This window comes from Hemicordylus capensis, chromosome 4, assembly GCF_027244095.1.
Source record: "Hemicordylus capensis ecotype Gifberg chromosome 4, rHemCap1.1.pri, whole genome shotgun sequence".
NCBI lineage: Eukaryota > Metazoa > Chordata > Lepidosauria > Squamata > Cordylidae > Hemicordylus > Hemicordylus capensis.
In genome coordinates, this window is record NC_069660.1 from 153,448,468 (window position 1) to 153,467,716 (window position 19,249).

Here is a 19,249-nt window from a genome sequence, read left to right on the forward strand (position 1 = left end):
CAGACAGGATACTTGCTGGGTGACTCTGGGCCAGTCACTTCTCTCTCAGCCTAAGCTACTTCACAGGGTTGTTGTGAGGAGAAACCTAAGTCTGTAGTACACCGCTCTGGGCTCCTTGGAGGAAGAGCGGGCTATACATGTCATAAAGAACAAAAGAAAGGAAGAATGTACACTTGACTTTCAGTGGACTGCAGAGTTTCTGCTTTTGGTTTTGCTTTTTAAAACAGGCGACCACGCAAGAGTGATTAGCCCCACTCAACTATAGATGAATGTGATAAGCCCCGCCTACCAGGGAAGGCTTGCACCCTCCCAGCTAGTCTGGGTAAGGCCCGACTCTTGCCCTTTATTTGATTATGCCAATTAATAAAAGACAAGAAGGAGATTCTGGTCAGTATCTTTATTTGGCCAAGCAAAGCTACTGGGTGCTCACCCCAAGAAGTGGCACACCCGCAGAAGAAGTTACAAGCAATTTTATACTCTAACAACAAGCAGTGACAAGCAACAAGCCCCCTCCCTCAGTTCCCCTTTTCTGTAGAATCAATGCTATTGGCTATATTCAAATAAGTTGTTGTTCCAGACATGGTGTCACATATATCAAGAGGTGGCTTCCTGTCTTTCCGCTTGCGGTTTCTAAGCTCAAGCATTTCTCAAGTGTTAGCTTCCTGTCCTGTCTGGAACTCAGAAATGCTTACAACACCCAAAAAGAGATTTGCTTGCAATTTCTTACTATCATTTATTTCCTAATCAGCTTTTAGCAGTATTACAGAAGCAAAATGGCTACAGTTATGCTAAAGGTAAAACACAGCTTTTTCTAGCCCTCACATTCCTCCCTTTTTATTTTCAAGATTCTGAAGCTGTAGGCTTCATGAATCTCCTTTATATGCCCAGAATTTATTCAACACAAGACAAATTAGCAGGTGAACAATCTGTTGCCATTGGATGGTTGTCGCTGGCAGCTAATCTCCTGGGTCACTGTTGATGTCCTTTTGGAGGTTCCTTTGGGACCACAGTCTAATGATTATATGCAGGATACTTCTGTCATCTGAGGAAAACCCTTCTTGGAAAGATAATTCAAGGCACTGTTGGTTACAAAACCCTGTTTACTTGAGAGAAAACAGACAAGTGAGTTGCCAATATTCTCCCTCCCCCCCCATAGAGAAGGCATCCTAAAATCAAGTCCCTGGGTGTCAATACTAGCCAAAACAGAAAGGGTAAAGTTTTCAAGACAAGTAATACAAAAGATAGATAAATCCTGAGGCCATTTTCAATTTGGTCCTTTGGCATGTTAATCTTCCCAATTTATGCTTTTGTTTCCCTGCTTGCCCCGGGTCTTTGCCCTTCTCCCGAAGCCAAAAACAAAAAACAATGTCTTCAAACAAAAGGTGTTCCTAGGCAAAAAGCAAACAACAAGATCAAAAAGGAAAAAGGCATTCACATTTTTCTGCATACACTCTTCTCATGAGTTTTTAGGTGTTGAGGAGGCATTAAACTTTTTCAGATTCAATATAGTCTTATCAATCAAAAGGCTGTAGCATATAAGTTCAGCGTTTGAGTTTCACCAGAACCCTCTCTGGGCATGACTGCTCACAAAGTCCCGTTTCCATATGGTTTCCGTATCCCATTTTCCCTTGTATAACAACAACCCCGTGAGGTAGGTCAAACCTTTTGAGTGGCAGGCTCTGTGTCACCCAGCAAATATCACAGCTGAATGGGGTTTTGGACTCAGTTTCTTCGGTCCTATTCCCACACTCTAACTGCTTGCACAACGCTTGGTTGACAATCATACTTACAGACCTTCATCAGGGCTCACAATCTTTATTCCAGCATTCCTGACTTCATTCTCCATACAGGGATGATTCGTCAGTGACATCTGGCTTTGGAACTTCCATTTAGGTCACATGTATTTTATTGTGATGTTTCTGTTTCCATCTTTTAGCCTCCTGACCTAGCAAAACCTGGTTAAAATAGGATTAATCTTCTGGATAAGGCTTAGGTTTTTATAAGCAAGTTAAAGTCTCTCTTTTGCAAAAGGTGTTATAAAAATTGTCCATGATCTTTGTAGAGGGGTGAAACCTGTGATCTTAAAGTCATATCCTTTCATCAAAGCTGTATAATGATGACAGGCTCGACTTTCAGAAAACAATTCTCTTCATCCAATCTTGCATCTGGAACCTGGAACTTCAAAAACTCAGCTGTTGTGAAGGCAAAGCAGGGCTGCTTTATGACACCAATTTAAAAATTTTGGACCTTAGACCAATTGAATAAATAGCTTCTCAGTGTACATTTCAAGACAAGTCAGCAGAATGTTACATAGATCTTCCGAAAGCATGACAGGAATACAATCAGACTAACTTCCCTTACATTGTACTGCTGTCATGTCTCACAAAATCCAAGCACTTGTCGACCAATCATAAAGAAAACCCTTAGTTTGGGGCAAGATTTAAGCTTTCCCAAAAAGGCAGCAGAAATGTCACATAGATTTTGCAAAAACACAGCAGCATACAATTAACCAATTTAACATCGCAGGACCACTGTGTTCTGTAAAAATCCGCGCAACTGCCAGTTGGAACGCAATTGCTTCACAGAAAGCCCTTTTCCCTCCCCCATCTTAACTTGGGCAGGGTTGCCACTGCTAATATTCAAAGACTTGTCTCTCGGTGGTGAGAGAGTTAAAAGAAAAACTTCCGGTTTTAGAACAAGTGTAGCAGCTTCTTCAATAGCAGCAACATAAGAATTTCAGCTCAATTTAAAAAAATGCATGATGCAAAGCTTGCCATTAATATATTTTCAGTCAGCCTTGATCAGCACTTAGTTCCCTAAGTTTTGTTTCAGTTCACAAGAAGAAACATATCACCGGAATCACACACCCACGAACACAGCAGAACTATTTCTCTGCCATTCCCGTGAATGTATTCACTCCAGCAACTCATGCACACAAACCCATCAAAACAGCTTACAGAATAGGGGCTTAGACCAAAGACATTCCACGTGCGCCACAAAGGACTCACATCATTATTTTTAAAATCCTCCGTAACCCCCGCGGAACTCCTCCTGCCCATGAGCAGGCACAGGATAAAGGCCAGACAAAACTATCCCTCACAGCAAGTCACAGAACGGTCCGCAACTCCACACCACCCTTCCACATCACACACAAGGTGGTATAAAGCTACAGTCCACCCATAGACTTCAATCAACCAGTCTCAACCCTTCCAACAACCCAAGTCCTTTCCTTGCAATTACACCTCCCTCCAATTCCACCTTCCACATGCCTTACAACTTACTGGTGTCTGACAAAAATATGAGATGAGAGGCAGAAGAGCCTGTTTGCCTTTAAAAATATGCAGAAGTTGCTTGAGAATGAAAAAAGTTCCTGGCTGGCTCCGCTGGACAACCTGGAGGAGACTCTTAGTCTTTTCAGCCTGATCACAAAGACAAAAGGAAAAAAAGCCTGCAGCCAGCAAGTGAGTTCCTGCAGGTGCAAGGAAGCTTTCTCCGAATCTGGAGGACACACTCAGATGTTACTATCCATCATTTCATGTGGCAGCAAAACTTTAGGCTGGTTGTACAACTTTTAGGAGCGGCAGTTAAGCTGGCTTCCCTCTAACTCCACTTCCTCATTTCCTTCCCCCAACCGTAACGCTACAGCTGGGACAAGAAAAAGAGAGAAAGGAAAAAAGAGAACAAGAAACAGCCTCCATTTGGAGAAGCCTATTCTTGGCTTTTGCTGCAACAGGTACAATTGAACAGTAGCAGCAACAGCAGCAATACTGTGTTGGCTCTCAGCCAAGTTGAACACACATACACACAAACAGGACAATAGCTCATACGACAAAAGCAGCAACAGTATTGGCTTTGAGCCAAGATTAACACACACAGAAACAGACAGGAAGTTAGCTGCTTTGAGCTTAGAGAAAGCACAGGCAGCATTGTTTTCTTCCCCAAAAATCTCCCTTAGCCTCTCTCACAGGCTCAGGGGGCTCTTTCCTTCCCCCCCTCCTTTCTCCATAGCGTGTGCTTGGAGCATGATGGTATAAGGGGAGTTTCCTTGCTGGGCCCACACATGTAGTGTTTTATTAGAATTTTACCGGTATATAATAAAAGCAATTGCAAAAAGATGTTATTCTTGGGGCCAAAAAGGGCCTCTAACTCGAGTTCATAAAAATATATATATATGTAAAAGCACTTTTAGATGTCATCTATTCCTGGTTTTCTAAATGGTATGCAGAGTACAAAAGCCATTGAATGCTCAACTATTCACAGACCTCCCTTTTTATTTAGGCTGCTTATTAAGCACCCATTTCTGCCAGCTGATTTTCTCTGGCATCAGGGCCATTGTCTTATTTCATGTCTTTCTCCCTTCCCAATGGTTCGGTCTCTGGAGTAGAGCATGGTAGGAATATTCTTGTTAAGAACACCAAGTGCTCTTCAGTCTTCACTCCATATCCCATATATTTCTGTCCATTAAAGAAAAAGGATGTCCCATCCGTCCACAAAGAAAGGCTTGGAACAGCAATGGGTTCCATTTTTGATTGGGGATTTGGTTGTTCCCCGCTTTTCTCTGCCTGTGGTGGAGAGACAGCACCCTCTCCCTCCTTAAGGTCAGGACATTCCCTCTTCCAGTGGCCTGTCCGGCCACAGCAGAAACAGCGACTTCCCCGTGGCCCTCGTCCCTTTCTTCCCCTGTCCGGGACATGGCCTGGTTGGCCAATAGTCAGCTGCACGGCTGATGCCAATAGGGCAGAAGTTCTTGTCTCCGGTTTTAAAGGTCCAAGGTGGAAAGGGACTAGGAGCAATCCATCCCCCACAACCATTGTTCCCAACTGACTCCTTGGTGTGCCCGTGGCCATGGGTCTCTGGGGTGGGCACCTTCTCGTATCCCTAGCTGATTCCCCAGGAGTTGAGCTCCTATCCCCTCCCAAGTCGGAGCCAACACTCCCACTTCTAAAACTAGGGGCACTGGGAGAAGACGGTCCCGCTCTAGGTCCAGGTGGAGCATATCCCCTTGACGGGCCAGATGGCAGGCTCCCTGACAGTCTCCCCGGGACTGGTCTCATATTGGGAGTGGGAAGTCGGGGTGGTGGTGCCCATGGAAATCATGGGGCAGAAAAATAGAAAAAGGGTGCCCGCTGAGGTAGATTTGGTTGAATGTGGGATGGGGCATTCATATGGGGCGGTGGAAAACCATCCTCATCCCTGACTCTCTGGTCTTGCATCTTTAAGGCTTTTAAACTTGATAACTTTGCGAGCCAATTTACTCACACGTTGATGGCAGTTTCTTAGTGGCCAACGAGGCAAATTCTGACCAAGATGTGGGTGGTCAGACCATAAATTTACTAATTAACGCTCATGAGCTTTTTATAATTCTTTTAATATAGTTAAATTTATCTAGGAGGTGCTGAAGGGGGTGTTCTAATTATTTCCCTATTGTTCCCTATCTCCCCTAACTATTAACCCTTGTCCCTATTCTCACTAACTTCCCAATTTCCAGTTTCCTTAATGCTGATCCAACCTTACCAACCTAAAACCCTGATCAGCCCACCGTGCAAGAATAGCCTAACGGGTTTTTTCGCCTCTGCCTCCCTTATCTCCACTAACACCGGGCTGGGGTTCTGGGACGTACTCCGTCCCCTCCCCGGGCTTGGTTTCTGGGCACTTCGTCCCCCCCTAAGCGTACCGGCTGTGGTGGACAGGTGGGGTCAGAAACGGGGTCAGGCCTCTCACCCCCCGGTCGAACAGCTATTCCCAGGCCAACCTCCTAAGTATGGACCCTTTTCACATTCACACACACTTGCGCTCGGGCTTTTCCCGACTGGCCTTCTCGCGAAGGGACAGAACTGCGGTACTGGCCCTCCTCTTTCACGCTTCCGTATGGAAATCTCTTGCACACAGGGTCACAAAATTCACACACCTCCCCCCTTTTTCCCAAGTTGCAATTTAGTACTTACCCCTCCAAGCTCTAGTCCAAATCGCAGCATCAACCTCCTTGTTCCCTATGAATCTCCTGACATTCGTTCGTGGCACTTTGGGTGTCTGCCAGAGGCGGCTTGAGAGTGATCTCCCAGCTCAATATGGCTGGTGCGCGCTGAGAATTAACACAAAAGCCGTTCCCGGTTTTCGCCCGTGCCAGTCTGAAGGCCGTCTCACTGCAATAGCAGCTAGTCTTAATTTAGCCTTCTATTCCCGGCCAATGCACCATATAATAAGCCCCGCCTACCAGGGAAGGCTTGCACCCTCCCAGCTAGTCTGGGTAAGGCCCGACTCTTGCCCTTTATTTGATTATGCCAATTAATAAAAGACAAGAAGGAGATTCTGGTCAGTATCTTTATTTGGCCAAGCAAAGCTACTGGGTGCTCACCCCAAGAAGTGGCACACCCGCAGAAGAAGTTACAAGCAATTTTATACTCTAACAACAAGCAGTGACAAGCAACAAGCCCCCTCCCTCAGTTCCCCTTTTCTGTAGAATCAATGCTATTGGCTATATTCAAATAAGTTGTTGTTCCAGACATGGTGTCACATATATCAAGAGGTGGCTTCCTGTCTTTCCGCTTGCGGTTTCTAAGCTCAAGCATTTCTCAAGTGTTAGCTTCCTGTCCTGTCTGGAACTCAGAAATGCTTACAACACCCAAAAAGAGATTTGCTTGCAATTTCTTACTATCATTTATTTCCTAATCAGCTTTTAGCAGTATTACAGAAGCAAAATGGCTACAGTTATGCTAAAGGTAAAACACAGCTTTTTCTAGCCCTCACAAATGCATGGAATATTAGATGAGAGATATTGAGGTTGTACACGACCTCCTTTGCCGGGGCTGGAGGAGGCCAGGGGGACGGCGAGATGGCTCCTGCAGTCCCCCCACCCGCCCGCCCACGAACGTTTCTCCTGCCCCACTGGCGCTCCCAGAGGTGTGCCCCACTCAGAGCACTCTGAGTCACACCTTCAAGACTCTACAGGACTTGGGGCCGGGGAAGCTGTCGGAGCGCATTTGCCCATATTAATTTTCCAGGGCCCTCCCCGTTCATCGTCTCAGGCCCTGCTCTGCTCGCTCATGGCCCCGCTACTAACAGAGATCCTCTTTGTGGGGACTAGGGACAGGGCCTTTTCGCTTGTTGCCCCTCGGCATTGGAAGGCCCTGGCTGAAGCCCTGGCTGAAGAGCTTCCCACGCTCCCTCCCTCCCTCCCTCCCTCCCTCCCTCAGTGTTTTTAACAAACCACTTTTTAAGGAGGCTTTTTAAGGCCCCCTCTTGGGTTATGTCTGGGAGGTTCTTTAGTTTTGAGTTGTTATCATTTCTGTTTTTTAGCTTTTCAAAGGACGTGAACTTGATAGTGATTGTGCTTTTGAACCTGACGATGGATTTGTTTCCTCCGTTTGGTTAATGTTCTTGTTTTTTCTCGTCTCTGATATGTGTCGTATTGCTGTGAGCTGGCCCGAGCCGTAGTGTACTGGAGGGGCGGGGTCTAAATTTTTGAAAGAAGGAATAATCCCGAAAAGGTTGAATGGGGATTCGAACTCGGGTACCCCCGGTCTCTATCCTCGCCACTCTAACCCCTACGCTATCCCAGCGCTCAGGATTCCAAGGCTCAGAACAGTCCTAAGAACATCGCAACAGCCCTGCTGGCTCAGGCCCAAGGGAGCCCATCTAGTCCAGCATCCTCTTTCACACAGTGGCCTCCCACATGCCAATGGAAGCCCACAGGCTGCAGTTGAGGGCACGGCCTCTCTCCTGCTCTTACTCCCCTGCCAAAAACTGGGACTCAGAGGCATCCTGCCCTTCAGCCTGGAGGTGGCCTATAGCCCGCCCTCCCACTAGCAGCCCTTGAGAGACCTCTCCTCCATCAAGTGATGCATGCCCCTCTTGAAGAGATGCTTCAATAGTAGGGCCACGGGGGGTGGGGGGCATCTTGGGGCCCTCTTGGGGCCTCCAAAATCTGCTGCCTTATGCTACCGCCCCATCTGGCTTCATGTCAAGGGCTCCTCCCAGACACAGCTGCCGCATCGACAGAGGCTTTTCTCCTCAGACAAGCCCTCCAGAGCTACCTCAGAAGGCCAACTGCCAAAACCCAAACAATTCTCTCCCCTCCACTCCTCAAGATTCTCTTTGTATCAGGGAACCTGCTTCCCACTGGACGCCATTCATGACACTCAAGCAGGAGCTGGGTCTTGTGGCAGCAAGCATGACTTGTCCCCTTAGCGAAGCAGGGCCCACCCTGGTTGCATATGAACGGGAGACTTGATGTCTGAGCACTGTTAGCTATTCCCCTCAGGGGATGGAGGAGGAGCAGAAGGTTGCAAGTGCCCTCCCGCTCCCTGCCTTCTCCAAGAGAGATTCCTGCCTGCAATCCTGGAGAAGCCGCTGCCACTCTGTGAAGACAATACTCAGCTCGATAGACCAATGGTCTGACTTGGTATATGGCAGCTTCATGTGTGGCTATGTTCCTATCCTTGCCAAGAATGCTGGACCAGGGGACCTTGATCTGATACAGATCGGTACTTCTGAGCCTTCTGATCATTTAAGGGAGATCTGTCATTCTTTCACAATTAAGACATTGTAAATGAGGAGCCAACGTGGTGTAGTGCTTAGAGTGCAGGACTAGGACCGGGGAGACCCGAGTTCAAATCCCCATTCAGCCAGGATACTCTAAATGAAGAGCCAGCGTGCTGTAGTGGTTAGAGTGCTGCACTAGGACCGGGGAGAGCCGAGTTCATATCCCCATTCAGACAGGATACTTGCTGGGTGACTCTGGGCCAGTCACTTCTCTCTCAGCCTAAGCTACTTCACAGGGTTGTTGTGAGGAGAAACCTAAGTCTGTAGTACACCGCTCTGGGCTCCTTGGAGGAAGAGCGGGCTATACATGTCATAAAGAAGAATAGAAAGGAAGAATGTACACTTGACTTTCAGTGGACTGCAGAGTTTCTGCTTTTGGTTTTGCTTTTTAAAACAGGCGACCACGCAAGAGTGATTAGCCCCACTCAACTATAGATGAATGTGATAAGCCCCGCCTACCAGGGAAGGCTTGCACCCTCCCAGCTAGTCTGGGTAAGGCCCGACTCTTGCCCTTTATTTGATTATGCCAATTAATAAAAGACAAGAAGGAGATTCTGGTCAGTATCTTTATTTGGCCAAGCAAAGCTACTGGGTGCTCACCCCAAGAAGTGGCACACCCGCAGAAGAAGTTACAAGCAATTTTATACTCTAACAACAAGCAGTGACAAGCAACAAGCCCCCTCCCTCAGTTCCCCTTTTCTGTAGAATCAATGCTATTGGCTATATTCAAATAAGTTGTTGTTCCAGACATGGTGTCACATATATCAAGAGGTGGCTTCCTGTCTTTCCGCTTGCGGTTTCTAAGCTCAAGCATTTCTCAAGTGTTAGCTTCCTGTCCTGTCTGGAACTCAGAAATGCTTACAACACCCAAAAAGAGATTTGCTTGCAATTTCTTACTATCATTTATTTCCTAATCAGCTTTTAGCAGTATTACAGAAGCAAAATGGCTACAGTTATGCTAAAGGTAAAACACAGCTTTTTCTAGCCCTCACATTCCTCCCTTTTTATTTTCAAGATTCTGAAGCTGTAGGCTTCATGAATCTCCTTTATATGCCCAGAATTTATTCAACACAAGACAAATTAGCAGGTGAACAATCTGTTGCCATTGGATGGTTGTCGCTGGCAGCTAATCTCCTGGGTCACTGTTGATGTCCTTTTGGAGGTTCCTTTGGGACCACAGTCTAATGATTATATGCAGGATACTTCTGTCATCTGAGGAAAACCCTTCTTGGAAAGATAATTCAAGGCACTGTTGGTTACAAAACCCTGTTTACTTGAGAGAAAACAGACAAGTGAGTTGCCAATATTCTCCCTCCCCCCCCATAGAGAAGGCATCCTAAAATCAAGTCCCTGGGTGTCAATACTAGCCAAAACAGAAAGGGTAAAGTTTTCAAGACAAGTAATACAAAAGATAGATAAATCCTGAGGCCATTTTCAATTTGGTCCTTTGGCATGTTAATCTTCCCAATTTATGCTTTTGTTTCCCTGCTTGCCCCGGGTCTTTGCCCTTCTCCCGAAGCCAAAAACAAAAAACAATGTCTTCAAACAAAAGGTGTTCCTAGGCAAAAAGCAAACAACAAGATCAAAAAGGAAAAAGGCATTCACATTTTTCTGCATACACTCTTCTCATGAGTTTTTAGGTGTTGAGGAGGCATTAAACTTTTTCAGATTCAATATAGTCTTATCAATCAAAAGGCTGTAGCATATAAGTTCAGCGTTTGAGTTTCACCAGAACCCTCTCTGGGCATGACTGCTCACAAAGTCCCGTTTCCATATGGTTTCCGTATCCCATTTTCCCTTGTATAACAACAACCCCGTGAGGTAGGTCAAACCTTTTGAGTGGCAGGCTCTGTGTCACCCAGCAAATATCACAGCTGAATGGGGTTTTGGACTCAGTTTCTTCGGTCCTATTCCCACACTCTAACTGCTTGCACAACGCTTGGTTGACAATCATACTTACAGACCTTCATCAGGGCTCACAATCTTTATTCCAGCATTCCTGACTTCATTCTCCATACAGGGATGATTCGTCAGTGACATCTGGCTTTGGAACTTCCATTTAGGTCACATGTATTTTATTGTGATGTTTCTGTTTCCATCTTTTAGCCTCCTGACCTAGCAAAACCTGGTTAAAATAGGATTAATCTTCTGGATAAGGCTTAGGTTTTTATAAGCAAGTTAAAGTCTCTCTTTTGCAAAAGGTGTTATAAAAATTGTCCATGATCTTTGTAGAGGGGTGAAACCTGTGATCTTAAAGTCATATCCTTTCATCAAAGCTGTATAATGATGACAGGCTCGACTTTCAGAAAACAATTCTCTTCATCCAATCTTGCATCTGGAACCTGGAACTTCAAAAACTCAGCTGTTGTGAAGGCAAAGCAGGGCTGCTTTATGACACCAATTTAAAAATTTTGGACCTTAGACCAATTGAATAAATAGCTTCTCAGTGTACATTTCAAGACAAGTCAGCAGAATGTTACATAGATCTTCCGAAAGCATGACAGGAATACAATCAGACTAACTTCCCTTACATTGTACTGCTGTCATGTCTCACAAAATCCAAGCACTTGTCGACCAATCATAAAGAAAACCCTTAGTTTGGGGCAAGATTTAAGCTTTCCCAAAAAGGCAGCAGAAATGTCACATAGATTTTGCAAAAACACAGCAGCATACAATTAACCAATTTAACATCGCAGGACCACTGTGTTCTGTAAAAATCCGCGCAACTGCCAGTTGGAACGCAATTGCTTCACAGAAAGCCCTTTTCCCTCCCCCATCTTAACTTGGGCAGGGTTGCCACTGCTAATATTCAAAGACTTGTCTCTCGGTGGTGAGAGAGTTAAAAGAAAAACTTCCGGTTTTAGAACAAGTGTAGCAGCTTCTTCAATAGCAGCAACATAAGAATTTCAGCTCAATTTAAAAAAATGCATGATGCAAAGCTTGCCATTAATATATTTTCAGTCAGCCTTGATCAGCACTTAGTTCCCTAAGTTTTGTTTCAGTTCACAAGAAGAAACATATCACCGGAATCACACACCCACGAACACAGCAGAACTATTTCTCTGCCATTCCCGTGAATGTATTCACTCCAGCAACTCATGCACACAAACCCATCAAAACAGCTTACAGAATAGGGGCTTAGACCAAAGACATTCCACGTGCGCCACAAAGGACTCACATCATTATTTTTAAAATCCTCCGTAACCCCCGCGGAACTCCTCCTGCCCATGAGCAGGCACAGGATAAAGGCCAGACAAAACTATCCCTCACAGCAAGTCACAGAACGGTCCGCAACTCCACACCACCCTTCCACATCACACACAAGGTGGTATAAAGCTACAGTCCACCCATAGACTTCAATCAACCAGTCTCAACCCTTCCAACAACCCAAGTCCTTTCCTTGCAATTACACCTCCCTCCAATTCCACCTTCCACATGCCTTACAACTTACTGGTGTCTGACAAAAATATGAGATGAGAGGCAGAAGAGCCTGTTTGCCTTTAAAAATATGCAGAAGTTGCTTGAGAATGAAAAAAGTTCCTGGCTGGCTCCGCTGGACAACCTGGAGGAGACTCTTAGTCTTTTCAGCCTGATCACAAAGACAAAAGGAAAAAAAGCCTGCAGCCAGCAAGTGAGTTCCTGCAGGTGCAAGGAAGCTTTCTCCGAATCTGGAGGACACACTCAGATGTTACTATCCATCATTTCATGTGGCAGCAAAACTTTAGGCTGGTTGTACAACTTTTAGGAGCGGCAGTTAAGCTGGCTTCCCTCTAACTCCACTTCCTCATTTCCTTCCCCCAACCGTAACGCTACAGCTGGGACAAGAAAAAGAGAGAAAGGAAAAAAGAGAACAAGAAACAGCCTCCATTTGGAGAAGCCTATTCTTGGCTTTTGCTGCAACAGGTACAATTGAACAGTAGCAGCAACAGCAGCAATACTGTGTTGGCTCTCAGCCAAGTTGAACACACATACACACAAACAGGACAATAGCTCATACGACAAAAGCAGCAACAGTATTGGCTTTGAGCCAAGATTAACACACACAGAAACAGACAGGAAGTTAGCTGCTTTGAGCTTAGAGAAAGCACAGGCAGCATTGTTTTCTTCCCCAAAAATCTCCCTTAGCCTCTCTCACAGGCTCAGGGGGCTCTTTCCTTCCCCCCCTCCTTTCTCCATAGCGTGTGCTTGGAGCATGATGGTATAAGGGGAGTTTCCTTGCTGGGCCCACACATGTAGTGTTTTATTAGAATTTTACCGGTATATAATAAAAGCAATTGCAAAAAGATGTTATTCTTGGGGCCAAAAAGGGCCTCTAACTCGAGTTCATAAAAATATATATATATGTAAAAGCACTTTTAGATGTCATCTATTCCTGGTTTTCTAAATGGTATGCAGAGTACAAAAGCCATTGAATGCTCAACTATTCACAGACCTCCCTTTTTATTTAGGCTGCTTATTAAGCACCCATTTCTGCCAGCTGATTTTCTCTGGCATCAGGGCCATTGTCTTATTTCATGTCTTTCTCCCTTCCCAATGGTTCGGTCTCTGGAGTAGAGCATGGTAGGAATATTCTTGTTAAGAACACCAAGTGCTCTTCAGTCTTCACTCCATATCCCATATATTTCTGTCCATTAAAGAAAAAGGATGTCCCATCCGTCCACAAAGAAAGGCTTGGAACAGCAATGGGTTCCATTTTTGATTGGGGATTTGGTTGTTCCCCGCTTTTCTCTGCCTGTGGTGGAGAGACAGCACCCTCTCCCTCCTTAAGGTCAGGACATTCCCTCTTCCAGTGGCCTGTCCGGCCACAGCAGAAACAGCGACTTCCCCGTGGCCCTCGTCCCTTTCTTCCCCTGTCCGGGACATGGCCTGGTTGGCCAATAGTCAGCTGCACGGCTGATGCCAATAGGGCAGAAGTTCTTGTCTCCGGTTTTAAAGGTCCAAGGTGGAAAGGGACTAGGAGCAATCCATCCCCCACAACCATTGTTCCCAACTGACTCCTTGGTGTGCCCGTGGCCATGGGTCTCTGGGGTGGGCACCTTCTCGTATCCCTAGCTGATTCCCCAGGAGTTGAGCTCCTATCCCCTCCCAAGTCGGAGCCAACACTCCCACTTCTAAAACTAGGGGCACTGGGAGAAGACGGTCCCGCTCTAGGTCCAGGTGGAGCATATCCCCTTGACGGGCCAGATGGCAGGCTCCCTGACAGTCTCCCCGGGACTGGTCTCATATTGGGAGTGGGAAGTCGGGGTGGTGGTGCCCATGGAAATCATGGGGCAGAAAAATAGAAAAAGGGTGCCCGCTGAGGTAGATTTGGTTGAATGTGGGATGGGGCATTCATATGGGGCGGTGGAAAACCATCCTCATCCCTGACTCTCTGGTCTTGCATCTTTAAGGCTTTTAAACTTGATAACTTTGCGAGCCAATTTACTCACACGTTGATGGCAGTTTCTTAGTGGCCAACGAGGCAAATTCTGACCAAGATGTGGGTGGTCAGACCATAAATTTACTAATTAACGCTCATGAGCTTTTTATAATTCTTTTAATATAGTTAAATTTATCTAGGAGGTGCTGAAGGGGGTGTTCTAATTATTTCCCTATTGTTCCCTATCTCCCCTAACTATTAACCCTTGTCCCTATTCTCACTAACTTCCCAATTTCCAGTTTCCTTAATGCTGATCCAACCTTACCAACCTAAAACCCTGATCAGCCCACCGTGCAAGAATAGCCTAACGGGTTTTTTCGCCTCTGCCTCCCTTATCTCCACTAACACCGGGCTGGGGTTCTGGGACGTACTCCGTCCCCTCCCCGGGCTTGGTTTCTGGGCACTTCGTCCCCCCCTAAGCGTACCGGCTGTGGTGGACAGGTGGGGTCAGAAACGGGGTCAGGCCTCTCACCCCCCGGTCGAACAGCTATTCCCAGGCCAACCTCCTAAGTATGGACCCTTTTCACATTCACACACACTTGCGCTCGGGCTTTTCCCGACTGGCCTTCTCGCGAAGGGACAGAACTGCGGTACTGGCCCTCCTCTTTCACGCTTCCGTATGGAAATCTCTTGCACACAGGGTCACAAAATTCACACACCTCCCCCCTTTTTCCCAAGTTGCAATTTAGTACTTACCCCTCCAAGCTCTAGTCCAAATCGCAGCATCAACCTCCTTGTTCCCTATGAATCTCCTGACATTCGTTCGTGGCACTTTGGGTGTCTGCCAGAGGCGGCTTGAGAGTGATCTCCCAGCTCAATATGGCTGGTGCGCGCTGAGAATTAACACAAAAGCCGTTCCCGGTTTTCGCCCGTGCCAGTCTGAAGGCCGTCTCACTGCAATAGCAGCTAGTCTTAATTTAGCCTTCTATTCCCGGCCAATGCACCATATAATAAGCCCCGCCTACCAGGGAAGGCTTGCACCCTCCCAGCTAGTCTGGGTAAGGCCCGACTCTTGCCCTTTATTTGATTATGCCAATTAATAAAAGACAAGAAGGAGATTCTGGTCAGTATCTTTATTTGGCCAAGCAAAGCTACTGGGTGCTCACCCCAAGAAGTGGCACACCCGCAGAAGAAGTTACAAGCAATTTTATACTCTAACAACAAGCAGTGACAAGCAACAAGCCCCCTCCCTCAGTTCCCCTTTTCTGTAGAATCAATGCTATTGGCTATATTCAAATAAGTTGTTGTTCCAGACATGGTGTCACATATATCAAGAGGTGGCTTCCTGTCTTTCCGCTTGCGGTTTCTAAGCTCAAGCATTTCTCAAGTGTTAGCTTCCTGTCCTGTCTGGAACTCAGAAATGCTTACAACACACAAAAAGAGATTTGCTTGCAATTTCTTACTATCATTTATTTCCTAATCAGCTTTTAGCAGTATTACAGAAGCAAAATGGCTACAGTTATGCTAAAGGTAAAACACAGCTTTTTCTAGCCCTCACAAATGCATGGAATATTAGATGAGAGATATTGAGGTTGTACACGACCTCCTTTGCCGGGGCTGGAGGAGGCCAGGGGGACGGCGAGATGGCTCCTGCAGTCCCCCCACCCGCCCGCCCACGAACGTTTCTCCTGCCCCACTGGCGCTCCCAGAGGTGTGCCCCACTCAGAGCACTCTGAGTCACACCTTCAAGACTCTACAGGACTTGGGGCCGGGGAAGCTGTCGGAGCGCATTTGCCCATATTAATTTTCCAGGGCCCTCCCCGTTCATCGTCTCAGGCCCTGCTCTGCTCGCTCATGGCCCCGCTACTAACAGAGATCCTCTTTGTGGGGACTAGGGACAGGGCCTTTTCGCTTGTTGCCCCTCGGCATTGGAAGGCCCTGGCTGAAGCCCTGGCTGAAGAGCTTCCCACGCTCCCTCCCTCCCTCCCTCCCTCCCTCAGTGTTTTTAACAAACCACTTTTTAAGGAGGCTTTTTAAGGCCCCCTCTTGGGTTATGTCTGGGAGGTTCTTTAGTTTTGAGTTGTTATCATTTCTGTTTTTTAGCTTTTCAAAGGACGTGAACTTGATAGTGATTGTGCTTTTGAACCTGACGATGGATTTGTTTCCTCCGTTTGGTTAATGTTCTTGTTTTTTCTCGTCTCTGATATGTGTCGTATTGCTGTGAGCTGGCCCGAGCCGTAGTGTACTGGAGGGGCGGGGTCTAAATTTTTGAAAGAAGGAATAATCCCGAAAAGGTTGAATGGGGATTCGAACTCGGGTACCCCCGGTCTCTATCCTCGCCACTCTAACCCCTACGCTATCCCAGCGCTCAGGATTCCAAGGCTCAGAACAGTCCTAAGAACATCGCAACAGCCCTGCTGGCTCAGGCCCAAGGGAGCCCATCTAGTCCAGCATCCTCTTTCACACAGTGGCCTCCCACATGCCAATGGAAGCCCACAGGCTGCAGTTGAGGGCACGGCCTCTCTCCTGCTCTTACTCCCCTGCCAAAAACTGGGACTCAGAGGCATCCTGCCCTTCAGCCTGGAGGTGGCCTATAGCCCGCCCTCCCACTAGCAGCCCTTGAGAGACCTCTCCTCCATCAAGTGATGCATGCCCCTCTTGAAGAGATGCTTCAATAGTAGGGCCACGGGGGGTGGGGGGCATCTTGGGGCCCTCTTGGGGCCTCCAAAATCTGCTGCCTTATGCTACCGCCCCATCTGGCTTCATGTCAAGGGCTCCTCCCAGACACAGCTGCCGCATCGACAGAGGCTTTTCTCCTCAGACAAGCCCTCCAGAGCTACCTCAGAAGGCCAACTGCCAAAACCCAAACAATTCTCTCCCCTCCACTCCTCAAGATTCTCTTTGTATCAGGGAACCTGCTTCCCACTGGACGCCATTCATGACACTCAAGCAGGAGCTGGGTCTTGTGGCAGCAAGCATGACTTGTCCCCTTAGCGAAGCAGGGCCCACCCTGGTTGCATATGAACGGGAGACTTGATGTCTGAGCACTGTTAGCTATTCCCCTCAGGGGATGGAGGAGGAGCAGAAGGTTGCAAGTGCCCTCCCGCTCCCTGCCTTCTCCAAGAGAGATTCCTGCCTGCAATCCTGGAGAAGCCGCTGCCACTCTGTGAAGACAATACTCAGCTCGATAGACCAATGGTCTGACTCGGTATATGGCAGCTTCATGTGTTGCTATGTTCCTATCCTTGCCAAGAATGCTGGACCAGGGGACCTTGATCTGATACAGATCGGTACTTCTGAGCCTTCTGATCATTTAAGGGAGATCTGTCATTCTTTCACAATTAAGACATTGTAAATGAGGAGCCAACGTGGTGTAGTGCTTAGAGTGCAGGACTAGGACCGGGGAGACCCGAGTTCAAATCCCCATTCAGCCAGGATACTCTAAATGAAGAGCCAGCGTGCTGTAGTGGTTAGACTGCTGCACTAGGACCGGGGAGAGCCGAGTTCATATCCCCTTTCAGACAGGATACTTGCTGGGTGACTCTGGGCCAGTCACTTCTCTCTCAGCCTAAGCTACTTCACAGGGTTGTTGTGAGGAGAAACCTAAGTCTGTAGTACACCGCTCTGGGCTCCTTGGAGGAAGAGCGGGCTATACATGTCATAAAGAACAAAAGAAAGGAAGAATGTACACTTGACTTTCAATGGACTGCAGAGTTTCTGCTTTTGGTTTTGCTTTTTAAAACAGGCGACCACGCAAGAGTGATTAGCCCCACTCAACTATAGATGAATGCATGGAATATTAGATGAGAGATATTGAGGTTGTACACGACCTCCTTTGTCGGGGCTGGAGGAGGCCAGGGGGACGGCGAGATGGCTCCTGCAGTCCCCCCCCCCGCCCGCCCACGAACGTTTCTCCTGCCCCACTGGCGCTCCCAGAGGTGTGCCCCACTCAGAGCACTCTGAGTCACACCTTCAAGACTCTACAGGGCTTGGGGCCGGGGAAGCTGTCGGGGCGCATTTGCCCATATTAATTGTCCAGGGCCCTCCCCGTTCATCGTCTCAGGCCCTGCTCTGCTCGCTCATGGCCCCGCTACTAACAGAGATCCTCTTTGTGGGGACTAGGGACAGGGCCTTTTCGCTTGTTGCCCCTCGGCATTGGAAGGCCCTGGCTGAAGCCCTGGCTGAAGAGCTTCCCACGCTCCCTCCCTCCCTCAGTGTTTTTAACAAACCACTTTTTAAGGAGGCTTTTTAAGGCCCCCTCTTGGGTTATGTCTGGGAGGTTCTTTAGTTTTGAGTTGTTATCATTTCCATTTTTTATCTTTTCAAAGGACGTGAACTTGATAGTGATTGTGCTTTTGAACCTGACGATGGATTTGTTTCCTCCGTTTGGTTAATGTTCTTGTTTTTTCTCGTCTCTGATATGTGTCGTATTGCTGTGAGCTGGCTCGAGCAGTTGTGTACTGGAGGGGCGGGGTCTAAATTTTTGAAAGAAGGAATAATCCCGAAAAGGTTGAATGGGGATTCGAACTCGGGTACCCCCGGTCTCTATCCTCGCCACTCTAACCCCTACGCTATCCCAGCGCTCAGGATTCCAAGGCTCAGAACAGTCCTAAGAACATCGCAGCAGCCCTGCTGGCTCAGGCCCAAGGGAGCCCATCTAGTCCAGCATCCTCTTTCACACAGTGGCCTCCCACATGCCAATGGAAGCCCACAGGCTGCAGTTGAGGGCACGGCCTCTCTCCTGCTCTTACTCCCCTGCCAAACACTGGGACTCAGAGGCATCCTGCCCTTCAGCCTGGAGGTGGCCTATAGCCCGCCCTCCCACTAGCAGCCCTTGAGAGACCTCTCCTCCATCAAGTGATGCATGCCCCTCTTGAAGAGATGCTTCAATAGTAGGGCCACGGGGGGTGGGGGGCATCTTGGGGCCCTCTTGGGGCCTCCAAAATCTGCTGCCTTATGCTACCGCCTCATCTGGCTTCATGTCAAGGGCTCCTCCCAGACACAGCTGCCGCATCGACAAAGGCTTTTCTCCTCAGACAAGCCCTCCAGAGCTACCTCAGAAGGCCAACTGCCAAAACCCAAACAATTCTCTCCCCTCCACTCCTCAAGATTCTCTTTGTATCAGGGACCCTGCTTCCCACTGGACGCTATTCATGACACTCAAGCAGGAGCTGGGTCTTGTGGCAGCAAGCATGACTTGTCCCCTTAGCGAAGCAGGGCCCACCCTGGTTGCATATGAACGGGAGACTTGATGTCTGAGCACTGTTAGCTATTCCCCTCAGGGGATGGAGGAGGAGCAGAAGGTTGCAAGTGCCCTCCCGCTCCCTGCCTTCTCCAAGAGAGATTCCT

At 47.7% G+C, this 19,249-nt stretch overlaps 2 long non-coding RNA genes across 2 annotated transcripts; both read right to left on the bottom strand.

Annotated features, from left to right (window-relative positions):
* Window positions 1-382: 382 nt before the first annotated feature.
* On the bottom strand, window positions 383-6,831 carry LOC128352954 (uncharacterized). The gene is made up of 2 exons (XR_008320730.1): window positions 3,282-6,831; window positions 383-1,955 (listed from the first exon to the last, which is right to left on the bottom strand). It is a non-coding gene; the product is annotated as an uncharacterized LOC128352954 (long non-coding RNA).
* A 2,262-nt stretch (window positions 6,832-9,093) lies between these two features.
* LOC128353016 (uncharacterized) lies at window positions 9,094-15,325 on the bottom strand. The gene is made up of 2 exons (XR_008320782.1): window positions 11,993-15,325; window positions 9,094-10,666 (listed from the first exon to the last, which is right to left on the bottom strand). It is a non-coding gene; the product is annotated as an uncharacterized LOC128353016 (long non-coding RNA).
* Between the last annotated feature and the right edge of the window lie 3,924 nt (window positions 15,326-19,249).